Genomic DNA, 15,229 nt, shown 5'->3' on the forward strand with positions numbered 1-15,229 from the left:
TGAACTTGAAACGGTGATTGGGTGATAGTTTATTACACTATCAAAGGGTGGAACTGTCGAAGTCAGCAAATTGGATAAAGTCATTTCAATTAAAGTCTAGCAAACTTGGTTGTCTTTGTCTGAAAAGATGCGTACGGTACGCTTTGACGTACAAGGGCACGCTACGGCGTGAAAGGGCGTACGCATCCACTACACGTGGCAGCAACAGTAATTGGTCTTTTACCATACATTCGCACAAACACGCATACTTATAAAATAGTACACATTATTGGTAGTTGCAACACATAGTCAGTTATGTCGAAATATAGTAGTATTTATATGTTATATCAGAGTTACATGCATATTAGGGAAATACACAGAACGGGTTAAAGGAATAACATCATGAGTGGTATCATAATGAACCTTGTTACATATCCTACTGTTTGGTGCGCTCTGCGAGGGAATCGCAGAGTGCATACGCAAGTTATGAATGATAGGGAATTATGAACTACTTAAGACTAAGGAATTCTGGCGGGAAGAGCAGAGCATACCCCCTGCAGAGATGACCCCCTCCTTTGGATTCCTTAGGATGAACCAGCCAATGATTGACGACCCCTTGGACATTCCTGAGACCCGGACCAATAGATGCAAGCCATACCATCTTCATTGTATTACTGTACTTGATTGTGTATATAAGCAGCAGCTTGTGATCCAGAGGGCAGACTTCTTGTCCCCAGACTTCAGGATTGAATGACTGCACTGGATCCAGAGCGCCTGCGTTAAGTAACAGCTGTATTTACTATTACATCGCTTGAGCATATTTTTTCCACTTATTGCGAATAAATCTTTGTGCGTTGGAAACACAAATCGAGGTTCGACAATCGTTATTGGTTAGCGATGATACGCACATTACACTCTCTCTTTGTCCTGGATGTCAGATACCTCCCTCCCGCCCGGCATAAGCTGGTTATACTAAATTTAAGTCCTTGTCTTAAGACAAGGCTCAGTGGGTAGGAGAGCAATGCAGTCAGCGACTAATCGAAGGTACTAACGTTTAATTGGCCGCACGTCACTGCCCCTTTTGCAGTAACCTGACTCTTGGCCTCTGGGGCGGAGGATATCCGGTTGTATGCGACAATCTGAGTCCAGAAGGGGGCAGTCACGATGACGCCAAGTTTAGTACCGACCAATCGTAAAGACTTGGGATCCGTAAAGTCTTGGGACAGCGGTATTGTTTTACCTTATGCTGTATTGGTTTAAAGTTTAGTCGTTAGCTGACTGCTTCGCTCTTGTCGCCATTCAGAGTTTTAAAATAAAATTCTTCCACAAATTAAATACGCTCCTTTTTTGCCAAACTATATCTGGTGTCCGTGTCGTTATTTTAGATAAGAAGGTATTGAGTGTTTAATCATTAAGGTGTAAGTGCAAGGATAAAAGGTATTAGCACTGAACATTTTAAAGAGTGACACCAAAACACACAGAGTTGAAAATTTTATTAAGACAATATAAGTGTTCACGAATTCTATCAGAGTTATAAAATGCATAGCGGGCAAGCTTTCCCCAAATAACACACCTGTGACATAACCTTTACCAAACCAAATAAAAACACGGACACCAAATTAAAGTTGGAATGAATGACGGTATTTGTTAATATTTAAACTAATAGGACTGTAAGGCGGACGAGAGTAGGGCAGTCTGGAACGCAAAACCAATTAAGGTGGAAAGGTCAGACCATAGTACTATTAAAGTAATTCTATCGTTTTAAAATAATCATTGCCCAATCAATTTAATGTGTGTCCAAAGCACAAAGTAATTTATTTTAGCAGAAGTAAATAGTCAACAATTCAATACATTATTATATTATGATAAAGTACAGTACAGCACAGCCAATACCAAAAGATAAGTACATACCAAATGCAATCGCTTGCGCACGCTGCGCACCCACCGGACCCGATGGACAATATTCTGTATAGAATATTGTGTCAGAGTTGACTGAGGCCCCAGTGAGATGCAACTAATATATATACAGTCAGTGTTTCATTGTGAACAATAGAGATGACGTAGATTGTTTCTATAGGTCCAGACGTTGGGTGGGTCCAGGCCAGACAGGTAATAGGTTGATTCAATCTAAGGAATCCAAAGGTGGGGGTCTTCTCTCCAGGGGGTCTGCTCCTTTTCATAGCCAGTATCATACAAAGGTTTACTCTCTAATATCAATAACTAAAGTATGCAATGTGCGATCTCTTCGCCGACTGCACCGGACAGCTGCTGATGATTAGGGCTTCAATATGATATCAGGCATGACACCTTTCCTATTACCTAAACCTTTAATAACACTACAATGTACATATAATCAACATATATATATATATCTCTATATATATATATATATCTCTCTCTATATATATATATAGACTAATAATAAACCAAATACTATCTGCTCCTGAGTTACAGTGTAACAGAACCAATATGAAATTATATAAATAACTAACTGTTGTAATGCGAGTGTGTGCGCGCGTATTTTACCGTGCGAATGCACCACGCCGCGTAACACGTGGCGTACGCTTCGCAATACGCACGGCAAACCAATATTACACCAATATACTTTCGTTCATCCAATTATACCACTTCAACAGTCCACCCTTTGATAGTACAATAAACTATCACCTTAAAGATGTTATAAGCAGGATCTCAGTACCATGTTTCATTGTTATGTAATACAAATCCCCCTTGGTGTATGTCCACGCTGTTTGTAGATCTAAACAAGTTATCATAAGAGAGAGTCTTAATCCTCTAAACGACTTCTTCTTCTACTATAAACCGTACACTTCTGGAGCTTGGAGATAACCTTTTGTATGCCCTTCAAGGGTGCAATAAAACACTTAATACATTATTTGGAAAGGTACACGGTACAGTAGAACGTGTATCAGCTATACAGAATTCTCTACTACAGTTCTTCAAGTTTAACAGGTTCTTCTGTCCAACGCATGTCTTCAAGCTCAGAATACATTTAAACACTTCATGTTCATCAATAGCATCATCCTATGTCTATCAATAATGTCATATGCAATCTCCTTCAGCTTGCGTTAATATACACACATCTAATAAAGTCACCAGTTCTTTTCATCAACCCTTGTGGGCGGGCTATTGTCTGTTCGTTCTTCCCAGTCTCTCAATACTCAGATTTAACAGTGATTGGCTTGCAAAGCATTGGGAGACTTCAGACTAAGGGACCTAGGTGTCCTACTTTTTCCCTTAGTGACCTCCCGCCTATAGTTCGGGTACCTCAAGAATATTTAGTGGAAAGAGAACTAATCCTACTTGATATAATCACTGAGGCACGTGTGAGCACGCCCAGCACTTTGTTTGGTCTAAAACCTTACCCTCCCAAGAATGATAATCATTCTCAAGGATGCCTGCTCAAGTCCGAATATTACTGGACTGGCATCGCTGGGTGTGTCTCTTTTTTAACTATGGGGTCGCCGTACTTATGGACGTAATGCTACTCAGACAATAGCCCCTCGCACTTTCTCCAAGCTCCAAGGTTTCCAAATTTTCCTTTACCCCTAAATTGAATAGAGTAATTGGCCGGACTGATTATGCTACTAACTTCTTCCTCCCCAATACCTCCTTATCACTACCCGAACCAGTCTCTGTCACCTGCCAATAATCAAAAGAATTAACCGTCCTGAGAAGAGAGTGAAATGAGAGAACACAAAAGAGGAAAAACTGCAACTTCATGCTGGACAACAGTCTTAGCCTTTGGCTCAGGTGCTACTAACTGCATTCGAGGCCTTCCAGTACAGACTCATGAGTGCCCTTGGACCCTTCTCTGAGTGTTGGCCCCTCTGCAGTGGGTGGTATGGGCACCAGTGTGTCTCTGCTAACCTTAAAGCCGTGAGGCTGGTAGCCTACACCTGGTACCTGTCTGGTAAATAACCTAAGCTTAAGAAATTTCTGCTCCACAACTTACTCTCCCGATCCAACATCCTGACAGTTAGTGTGACCTTTCAGGAAACAGTGTTTCGGACGTTCTTGATTACTGTCTCGCTATTTACCTTCTCTCAGGGTCTAACCTAGCCTCCCAGTTACAATCTCATCTCACGAGGGGTCAAGAACATTTCAAAAACTGACAGGTTAGGAGTCTGCCCAGGGGTGATCTCTTGGTAGCGGGAAAGGACTAGTGGCACTTCAATCAAGTTCCAACTCTTATTCTATTCAATTCATTCTACCGAGTACCACTACTTTATGGCTAACTGAAAGTATGTGATTTGTTACCACTACTCATACATTATACATCTATTATCAATAACATGAATACCCTATCATCTATTATAACTCTAGGACTATCACATTGAATAACAAAAGCTTTGAGTATGATACAGTAATACATTAGACACATTTCAATACACCTCTACCCAGACATTTTTCATTGGTACACCTGTGTATACTTGAGGATCCTGCATGGTGGTAATTGGATGACGTGTATTTGTTTTACCTGGAGGAAAACCCATCAGCAGGAGGGATATGGGATGGCTCTATTGGTCTACCTTGTCCATCTCTCCAGAGTCCACCAGACTCCTCACCACATCTCTTCACCTTCCAGACAGTTTATCCCTCGGGTAACACAAATCTTCCTATATTAACCAATATGTGTATGCGTGCATGTGTGTGTGTGTTCACCTTTTTAAAACTAAAACAATACAACGAAAAACAAAACAAAACATAGATTTGTTAGCTGTCACATAAAACCCTGTTGTCTATTTGACAGCTATGTTCTCCCTGGTGTGACAGCCCTGTATGGTTGTGCGTGTAAGTGTGGACCTTACTAGCAGCTACTTCAGTTGGTAACTGTGTCACTGTATAAAGTCCTCTATGTAGTGTCCTAATCATGTGCTGGTATTGCTATAAAACGATTTCTCAGTCACCTCAACATCGCCCTCTAGACTAGAAAAATGCTAAAGACCAATGTATATCAGTCGATTTTCCCTCTGCCAACTCACATGTCATTCTCAGTACCTCATATTCAGCTACTTGACTAAGTGGGAAAGGCAAAGAGGTCTCTTTCTATAACACTTTCTTCAAATATAACAGTATCCAGTACATGCCTGTCTAACAGTGAAAATTATAAAACATGAAAATTCTACATTTTCTAGGGTTTCACATTATGTCGTATCTTGTGGTAAAAATCCTACTCCAATGTTCTACACAGAGATGCATATCTGTATGCCTATCCTCTAGCAATCTCCTGTCTGCAATCTCCTGTCTCCACCCTTTGTGCATCCATAAAAAGGCACATTTTTGTACAGGAGGCACGAACCAAAACAACAAAAAAAACAAAAAAACAAAACAGATATGCAATCTATAAAACATGAATCGTATTTCCACAACAGAACCTTTCTGCTTAAAAATCAGCAGTTTCTATACACATGAAAACAAAACCCCTGACTGTTTCTGTAACTTATGTCAATCTAGTGTGTGTATCTCTGAATTTGTCTTATGTAAAATCATAAAAATATGTTTTAGCCCCATTGTTGAGACTGTGTCTGATTTTATCTCTACCAGAGCAGAGAGAGAGAGAGAGAGAGGGAAAGAGAGAGAGAGAGAGAGAGAGGTAGAGAGAGAGAGAGGTAGAGAGAGAGAGAGAGAGGGAGAGAGAGAGAGGGAGGGAGCGGGAGGGAGAGAGAGAGAGAGAGAGAGAGAGAGGGAGAGACTAGCGTTTGTGTAAAGAATGAGAAATAGGAAAGCAATGAATGATGGGAATACAAAGGTTTGAATACAAACATACATGTAGAAAGGGAGATTTTTTTACAACAAAATGACAGCTGGATTGGACTCTGACTCTATGGGGAAATGGCTGTATTCATTCCACTGTTCCCCTTAGCTATTTGCTAACTATGACCCCTCCCCATACTTGACTAGGGGTTCTTAACAGTGCAATCCAGTGTCGTCTGTCATTTGTTCATTAAGAACTCGGTATCTCATTGACTACATACCTTTTCAACGGACTTTTCTAACTTATAATAGAGAAATGTAAAAATGTACTCTTAGTGACTCATATTTTCTCTGAAATACATAAAACGATATTTTGGAGCAAAGTATGTACATACTTCATTGTTGGATAATGATTCTCAGCCAAACAAATTATCATGAGTCACTGCAGCCTAAAACAAAAGAGTGTTCCAATTGTCTATTGTTAATTAGTCTTTCAAGAGTAATTCTTCTATTTCTCTATCTCACCCCTTTTAAACACTTGTCTATACTTCTTTTGTGTCCCCTTTATCTGTGAAAAGAAAAACAAGATAGTTATCTTAAAACAGCAAACAAAACAAACATTTCTATTCTTTGCCGTTGGCTAGTGATTTAGGAAAAAAAAACATGTGACAGCATAAAACGAACAAACAAAATCAACAAAGATTACTTTTAAAAAAATAAGTTTCTTTCTACATTTTGCACCTTAAAGCTCACTACAGATTAACTCTAGAGTCGGCTATATTTCTCCCCCAGGGCATTGGCTGCTATGAGGTGCACAGGAAACTGTTGAGAAGTCTCCGAGACTTGTGTGCGCCATCTCTGTGGGTGTCTATGTGATTCCCCCTTAGGTGGGCTAAGTCTCTTTTCTTCGTGTCCCATTTTCTTAGCCTTGGCTCTAATATTTTCTTTGCAATCTTTCCTCAAATGTCCCTTTTTAAGACAGTTAAAACACTTCAAAGATTTCTGTTTCTTTCGTCCCTTATAGTGGTTTTTATAATTCTGAGGTTGTGGATGTAGTTTTTCTAATGCCTGGACACTCAACATCATTAACCTATCACTCTGTGCTTTTTCCTTTTTACATATATTTTTATCATGTTCTATAGCATGCTCTCTAATATCAGTTACCGTGAGACCTCTCCAATTAGGAAAAGAGGTTTGTATCCAAGTCCTTAGATCCTCCCGGAGGCCGGCCATTAGTACTGCAACAGTTACCTCCCTGTAATGTGGATTTACCATTATATCCCATATTCCTGTGTACTTAATAATGCCCGCTAGCGCCCTTGAAAAATAATCAGTTGTATTCTCATTACCTTTTTGTTTGATGTTGTATATTTTGCCCCATTCCACAGTCACTGGAAAATATACGGCCAACTCTTTGATTATACGTCTAATATTATGCTGATTGTTATCCTCAGTTAAGGGTTTATCCTTCTCCAAGCTACAACCCTCAATGAACTTCTGTATATCAGTATCGAGAGGAAGACAAGCTCTAAACAGCACTCGCCAATCTTTATTAGTAGGTTCATGTGCATTACCTAAATGTCTAATAAATTTCTGACACTTGGCCAAATCTTTTCTAGGATCAGGGAAATCAGACATAATTGTAAATAGTTCCGTCTTAGTCCATGGAGAATACACTGCTACCTGTTTCATGGGAACTACACCATCTCTGTCCGCTTTCCCATTGGGAACTGCTGTTCTGCGGATAGGATATAAGCCTACTAAATCACTCTGTTCTGACCTAGTTGCTGGACTTGCTGTTGCAGTACAATGAATGTCTCCCCCTGTGTTAACCTTTTCATTATTCTCACCACTTTCAGCAGCTGCCCCTGCTGGTGGGACCGTTCCTCTTCTTTGTCCTGAAACATTACTTTTAACATTACTTAAAACACCATACAAGTTACTAGTTACCATTTTTACATTTTTGGTATTGGCTGTACTTCCCGCCCCAACCGAATTTATCGGGGGCGTGTTTGCGCTCAGTTCGCCACGCTTTGCAACGCACACTTCCGGAATGCTTGTTTCCGGTACGCTTACTTCCGCTGAACACGTGTTTTTCCTTACACTCACTTCCGCTGTGCGTTCGCTGCTCTGCCACGTTTTACCTTCCATTTGCCACAATTTTAAACAGTCATCATGTTCAATTCTCATTTTTGTTGATTTAATCAACCGCACTTTATCTCTAACATTATTTAACACCTCTGAGTCAAGAGTACCTATGTTTGGGAAAGGTTTCACACACTCCCGGGTCATCTTGATCCATTTGTCGCAATATGACGTAGCATACGCACCGTATTTATTATACATAACATATTTTGCCGAACCAACCGGCCATTCATTAGGCAGCACAACATGAACTATCTCTAGCATTTGCTTCATATCCATTGTGAAAACAACCTATTTCTCAACGCTACACAAAAAGACTTTTACCTGTTCTCTTTTGAAACAGAATTTACTAGAGATTTTTTTTTTTATTCCTGGACGTTTTCAACAGGCACGTCCCCTTAAAGATATCAATGCCCTTCCTAGTTTGAGTACTTTACCACTGTCAGCACCCGATATCAATCAAGAATATCAGTGGTTGCAGCGTATTTCCTCCCACATCTCCCAAGTCGCAATCACGGCTGCACTAAATCAACCATGCGGTCCAATCGTACCGCCTACGGATACTATCGGTAAGCTTTGCGATTAATATTTGGGAATGCCGCGAAACCCTGTTATTTTCGCTTTGAGTATACCTGCCAAGTATACTCTGTGGTGTCTCTTTATCACCTACTCTTTGTTAGAACAGAACACCACTCACACAAAGGTTTCTTTATATCCTGCTCAGCCCTAGAACAGAACCTTTGTTGTCAGGTCACCTTTTTTTTAACATGCCCCGTCAGACACACCTGAACTAAAGCGCTATCAATTTTCAACAGTTCCACACTGCCCTCCCACTACTTAATCAAGGCCCTGCCATGCGGTCCAACCGCACTGCTCAGAGATACTAGTTATCTGTGAACATCGTGATTAGTATTAGGCACACGTGTAAAAACCTATAGTTGCCTATAGTTACCAGTATATTTTTGCCTTTATATATTCATTCACATACACACACATAACCTTTGTTTTCTGTACAGAAAATAACTTTCCCAAACAATGGCACGATCTTTTCAGAGACTTTACCAAGTGCTTACAGTATGCATATAACAACTATCAAAACTATTGTTCAACCACGTGGCAAATCTACCGGAAGTTCGCGTACGCACAGCAGGAACTACACATACGCACAGCAATGCAATACACTTTTAAAACATAAAACGACAATAAAAAGAAACATTTTTTCTTTCTTGTCCCTAGATTCTAATTAGCGTTCCTTCAGTCTATGCAACAACGGACATTCGGTTTCGCAACACACAGTGAACCACAGGTATTAGACGTATTACGTTCTTTCCTGCTTTATACGACGCGTCCGTCCATCCACCCTTTGTTGAGGAACCGAATATCGTAAGCGTTGCATACCTGCCGGTAACGTAATTCCTAACTCACGAGCCCCCATATTATTAAAGTAATTCTATCGTTTTAAAATAATCATTGCCCAATCAATTGAATGTGTGTCCAAAGCACAAAGTAATTTATTTTAGCAGAAGTAAATAGTCAACAATTCAATACATTATCATATTATGATAAAGTACAGTACAGCACAGCCAATACCAAAAGATAAGTACATACCAAATGCAATCGCTTGCGCACGCTGCGCACCCACCGGACCCGATGGACAATATTCTGTATAGAATATTGTGTCAGAGTTGACTGAGGCCCCAGTGAGATGCAACTAATATATATACAGTCAGTGTTTCATTGTGAACAAAAGAGATGACGTAGATTGTTTCTATAGGTCCAGACGTTGGGTGGGTCCAGGCCAGACAGGTAATAGGTTGATTCAATCTAAGGAATCCAAAGGTGGGGGTCTTCTCTCCAGGGGGTCTGCTCCTTTTCATAGCCAGTATCATACAAAGGTTTACTCTCTAATATCAATAACTAAAGTATGCAATGTGCGATCTCTTCGCCGACTGCACCGGACAGCTGCTGAAGATTAGGGCTTCAATATGATATCAGGCATGACACCTTTCCTATTACCTAAACCTTTAATAACACTACAATGTACATATAATCACTATATATATATATATATATATATATATATATATATATATAGACTAATAATAAACCGAATACTATCTGCTCCTGAGTTACAGTGTAACAGAACCAATATGAAATTATATAAATAACTAACTGTTGTAATGCGAGTGTGTGCGCGCGTATTTTACCGTGCGAATGCACCACGCCACGTAACACGTGGCGTACGCTTCGCAATACGCACGGCAAACCAATATTACACCAATATACTTTCGTTCATCCAATTATACCACTTCAACAGTACCAATAACCCAGGATCATACCTTATCTATTGGCCGGTGCTAAGATCAAGTCCAACGGCAAGACAACGCCCCCTATAAACTCCGCCAGTATAAACCATACAAAACTGGCCCAATGGTCCTCCTAACATACGGACCAACCATGGTATGACACCATAACCACAGAGGGGTAGTGACCTATGACAAGATCACCCAAGCACCATATGCACAGTTACCGACTGCACTGCTCTCCTACTCTAACCAACTACAACTCAAAGCTACCCAAGAAATTGCAGGGAGGGCGGGAGGAATCCGGAAGCAGGAAGAACTATATCCTCTGTGCACTGACTTATAACTGTGTATAAGTCCCAACCCCTTCCTGCTCCCATTGGCTGAAAACTCCAGGAATCCACAGATAACAGGTTCTTTGGCAAGTCACTCACCCGCATGATTTTAACTGCTGGACACACTTCTCTTATACAAGTGGCAAGCAAACGATAGGGATACATACTAATAAATGCAACAAATTTTGTCACAATATCAGTGCTCCACCTAGGGGTCGATCAGTTTTATATACACAATTTTCTTTCTAATCACTTACTTCTCTCTATGTTTTAATATTTCACCACTATGGACCAAGGTTTAATCATATGCTAGGGGAATAACAATATAATGTTTTTAAGACTATAAATAATAAATGTTTAAAACCAGGTATTTTATAATTTTAGGATAGGAGCGTCTTCTTGTGTCCACATCTTTTTTCTTTCTTCCATATTTGCTAGAGGGAAGACCACCCCCTCACCTATACTAACAATGCAAAAGAATATAGGGATGAGGATGTCCTGACCCTGTGCGGATTATTTTCTTTGCTTTCCGGTTGGAGGGACCTGTAAGCTACGCCCTCCATGGTGCTGGCCACGCCCACACACAGCTGGCCACACCGCTGAACACACCTCCGGTGGGATGAAACTTCTCACAATAGGCCCTTTATAATTCTGAGCCCCATGCCCGTTGTTGGCTAGTATTAAACAGAAGTTTGAGTTCAACAATACACACACTAAAGCCTCACTGCAGCATCTATCCACATATACTTTTATTTAATGTGTTTAATAGATATTAATAATTGACAAAGGCCAAAAATGCCTTAAGCGTAGGCTATTTTTAATAGAATAAAATAAAACGTTTTAAAAAATATCTTTTACCCCAGGGCCATTGGTAATATTGTCTCACTGCACCTGTCTCCCAGTCACCCGAGCACTGGGGGCTGCCGGAGCAGAGGCAGGTGTCGATTCCTCTGCTCCCCCAGTCTCAGGCTCCCGGGGACAGATGCGGGGCAAGGCCCTGGGGCTGCTGGCACCAGATGAGCCAGAATTGCTGCCAGGGATTGGCCAACCCCCTCTAGAGCTGTTACCAACCGCTCCTGCTGTCCCTTTATCTCCCGGAGGCTTAAACTAATGTCCCAGAGGATTTCGGCATTTGTTGTTTTTATCTGCACAGCCTCCAGGAGTTGCACCGATGGGAAATGTGCCGGTCCAGCAGAAGGGGAGGAGGACGGCGTCCCTGCCAGCTCCGCACCCATTGGATTGTTCGTTAGTTCAACGTTTGTGGCGTCTGTTGCAACTAAGAATAAAAAGTGAAAGAAACAATTAAGTTCCGTTGCCATAGTAATTTATATTTCAGGTAGTTAATCAATTTAGCTTGCCAAAAGGTTACCACAATATTTGCATTAAAATTATAATTACAACAAATGTAGAGAATTATTACAAGTGTCTTCTTACTAGTACTATAAGTGAACTTTTTAAACACAAATATGTAACATCATAGGCCTAGATGCTGAAAACATTGCTTGTAAATGACTACAATAAACTTAGTTTATGATCACTTTCAGTAAGACGTGACGCTATTATCCATCATTTTCTATTCTCTTCTTATGGAGAATCATAAGATCAGCTATTAAGAGTATGTCCTGGACTTATTTTAAAGCTTTGTATTTAGGTGTTAACAGGCGTATTTTTGTGCCACAGTTTGGGGTTATTTTTATTATTATGGTGCAGGAATATTGTTAAGTCCTGTGTTTACAAAGATTATGCCCCCGTTTAAGTCACAGTTCTCTATATTGATTTCAATGCCTTCAATCAAATGTTCCAAAACCAAACAAACAAAACAAAAACTGTGTAGTTAGTAATTACGGAAAAATATGAAAACATAACTATTTTCTTTGTGTATTTCACAGGACAACAACACATAGAGGCACAAAGCATCACAGGCCCATGAAAAGGAGGAGGAAGAGCAGGTGGATGCTCAAGAAGAAGGAGGGGCCGGTGGAGGCCCATGAAGAAGAGGAGGGGCCGGTGGAGGCCCATGAAGAAGAGGAGGGGTCGGTGGAGGCCCATAAAGAAGAGGAGGGGGCGGTGGAGGCCCATAAAGAAGAGGAGGGGGCTGTGGAGGCCCATGAAGAAGAAGAGGGGCCCCCACAGCTCTTTCCTATTGGTGGTGGGCAGGGAGGGGGCGTGATGAGTGATGATGTCATTAAGCCCCACCTCCTCACCCACTGCCTACAGGAGAATACTGTAGAGCCAGGGGATATGGGGAGAGAGCAACAATAGGGCTCAATATCCCATCCTGCCACCTAGAGACTCAGGCACCTTTGTTTGCAAGAGGGGAGTCCCATCTAAAAATTAGTAATTTTTGTCTGGTGATAAGAACTGCAAAGTATTTCTTGGTAGTGTATTGAAAATAATTCTACACACATTTGTTTCAGTTCCCTGTCTTTCAATTTCAATGAAAAAAAATCCTGCGATAGTATATATAAGTAAACTGAATTTTAAAAAATACCAAAAAAAAGGTATAATTTGTGCATAAAGAAATGAATGATATTGATGTTGGAACGTGACCAGTCCAAAAAGTGCCAAAAAAGGCTCAGCACAGGGGTGAGAAAAGCCTCAGTGGCAGAGGGGGTATCAGAAGGCAAACAAACCCAAAAAAACAATAACATAGAAATGGAGAGCAAATACTAGTAGTATTCTACAAGTACAAAGTTAAAAGTTAATCAAAACAATCACAATAACAGTTATATATGAGGAAGAGAGGACCCTGTGTTCTATCAAATAAAATATACATTAGATTTACTGATATTTCCAAGCAACCTACCCTAAATAATAAAATAATGCTGATACCGATAAGGTGCAACATTTAGAGATTTGTATGCATTTTTTAATTATCTATACCACTGTTTTACTAAGATTAAGCAGTAGAAAATATACGATTAATCTCTGGTTCCCAGGCAGGACCTCCTTGTCACACTAACATCCGACCCTCTGACTAGTTAGTACTTTGTTGAATACTATGTTGTTGGGTATATTTTGCATATATTCTGTACCCTCCCTCCCCTCCTTTTTTTCTGTACCCCTTCTACCCTTAACTACCACTAAAATTCTAATAAAAACTACTGCTGTAAAAAAAAAAATCTATATGATTAATAATAATGAAAAAAGGCTTACATGTAAGAGGGACTGCTCTGATTGGTCCAATTTCCATTTTTTTTCTCTTTTCCTTGATCTTGATTCGGATTTCGTTTCGGCCTGTCAATATTGGCCTTTGATATGCAAGAAAAAGGCCATATTCAGTTCCATTATATCTTCTACATTGATTGTGTATTGCAGAATCCCCACCAACAGTTTTATTAATGATATCTTTGTCAGTTTGTCCTTGGATACCACAAAACTCACTGCTCCTTAGAAGCAAAATCATAAATTATCCAAAATTATGACATTTCCATCCATTTATGTAGGCTAAAATGATCATGGGTCCTAGGGCACAGTCCTTGTGCCACCACTTCACTTATGTTTACTCATACCATCGTTGTTTAAATCAATGTTTAATATCCCCAAACCACTTGGGAAAATATTCAGCCCAAAAAATGTAAGCACTCCTCATTTGTCAGGCTCCGGTCATGCTCCTCCAGAAGTAACGGTCTTAGCATGGCAGCTCACACCCTCTATCAGTGACAGCGGTGATCACAGTTGCACTATTGTCTCTGTTCATGCAGCAGTGCATTGATTAGACACCTTGGGGAGTGGGCTGCAGAACTATCCAGTGACAATACTGTAAGTTTAATCCCAAGCCCCCCGTCCACCCTCCCCCAAGCATTTCAAAATAAATTGCCATATATTCCAAAAATCAACGGGGGAGAGTTCTTGTGAGTGGAGATATTACCACCATACTGAATAACAACTTGGATTAATCATGAGATGTGCTCCACACTGACCAACCTGTAGAGATGTCTAGTTACTCAGAGAACAGGATCCCACCCCAAAACTTGGCTGTAGTGGAAATATGAAGACCCCTCACCTTTCGGAGATACTTACTGTCCAAGTGGTGGCTTAATGGTTATTTTTCCTGAGTTACGCGACATTATCTCTTGTGACATACTGCTTGTAGTCTGTACAGTGTACTGACTTCTCAGTGGCTATCACACATTATAAGCCCTGACATGTCATAAAGCCTAATGCCATCATACAGCAGTTATGACATCAGTGGCATCTATGGGTGGACATCTGCTTTAAGGAAGCATTACTATGGACTTGATTTCATGGGTTTACACAGCCTTACCTAGATCTGTTTCTACATAAGTGCAGACTGGTCAATAGAATGGACGTGGGGGTTGGGGGGATCTACATATCACATTGGATTGAAATCTTCATTTTACATCATTGGTTCAGTTTTCTCCCCTGATTATTTCTCTATTGTATGCACTAATTAATGATAATAGATCATAAACATCCTTGTTTGTATGGTCAGATGTACCATATATAACTATTCTCTCTCTAATAAAGTGCTGGTAGCTGTGGGGGGAGGGGGGTGGATTTTGAAAGTTTGCACAGGGCACTATAGCACCTATAGAAGGCCCATACCTTACCCAGAAAGTTTCCCAGTGAAATGAGTGCCAATGTCTGATTGTATTTCTGCAGGCGTCCCATAATATCTGGTTAATGTATCCAACAAGTATAACATTGTTTTCCGGTCTTCTCTCTTTGTGGGTGTGATCACTAACAACAGTCTGCTCTAGCACAGTATTTTACTGCATGGAGTTTTGT

At 40.5% G+C, this 15,229-nt stretch overlaps 1 protein-coding gene across 1 annotated transcript in view; it reads left to right on the plus strand.

Annotated features, from left to right (window-relative positions):
- PHYHD1 (phytanoyl-CoA dioxygenase domain containing 1) overlaps window positions 1-15,229 on the plus strand; it is a 276,211-nt gene that overhangs the window by 138,977 nt on the left and 122,005 nt on the right. The gene's annotated exons all lie outside the window — the stretch shown is intronic.

Source organism: Mixophyes fleayi, chromosome 9 (genome assembly GCF_038048845.1).
Source record: "Mixophyes fleayi isolate aMixFle1 chromosome 9, aMixFle1.hap1, whole genome shotgun sequence".
In the NCBI taxonomy this organism is placed as follows: Eukaryota; Metazoa; Chordata; class Amphibia; order Anura; family Limnodynastidae; genus Mixophyes; species Mixophyes fleayi.